The sequence below is a fragment of the Stegodyphus dumicola genome, chromosome 12, assembly GCF_044657685.1.
Source record: "Stegodyphus dumicola isolate Sdum_Otavi_A_Nest chromosome 12, ASM4465768v1".
In the NCBI taxonomy this organism is placed as follows: domain Eukaryota; kingdom Metazoa; phylum Arthropoda; class Arachnida; order Araneae; family Eresidae; genus Stegodyphus; species Stegodyphus dumicola.
Window position 1 is genome coordinate 125,019,192 of NC_140779.1, and position 716 is coordinate 125,019,907.

Below are 716 nucleotides of genomic sequence, written 5' to 3' on the forward strand. Positions count from 1 at the left end.
TCGCTTTGAAATCCTTGAGTTTGTTAATCAAAAATTCGTCAAAGTTTTAAAAAATAGGAAATCGATCATAAAACAAATTTCAAATTTCAAATTTGGTCTTCCACATGCTCATATTCGTTGGAGGATTACGTTATTCAAAATTCGATGACTCTATGTACCATTGTTTTATCACAATACGAGAAATATACATACATTTATGCAGATTTTTCATTATTTAATTTCTTCAAATATAATGCAGGACTCTAACATTTTGTGGCAACAGTTTGAAAAGTGAACCGACGTTTATGAGTCCGACGCAAAATGCCAAAACGAAACTAATAGTCCTTCGGGATTCAAATCCCTTTGGACTAAAAATAAAATTCAAGTGTTTTTAATTAAAAAGTTAATGGTTTTAATAATGAAACATAATTATATTTAATCTCAGTCATATTACCTTAAAAATGGCATGTGAGAAACTCCGCAATGATATTTTTCATTTTCACATACTCATACCAAAGTTAAATAAGTAAATAAATAATAAAATGCAATTTCAGATTTATCATCCAAACGTTATAGCTAATCACTTAATCAGAGAGTATAAAGTTTGCTTTCAATGTAATAAATTAAACAAATAAAGAAATGATAAAATACAAACTAGACATATATTTGAAACATTGAAATTCAGATTTGAGTACTCCATTTATTATAATTAAAATTATAAATACACGATTTAGTAA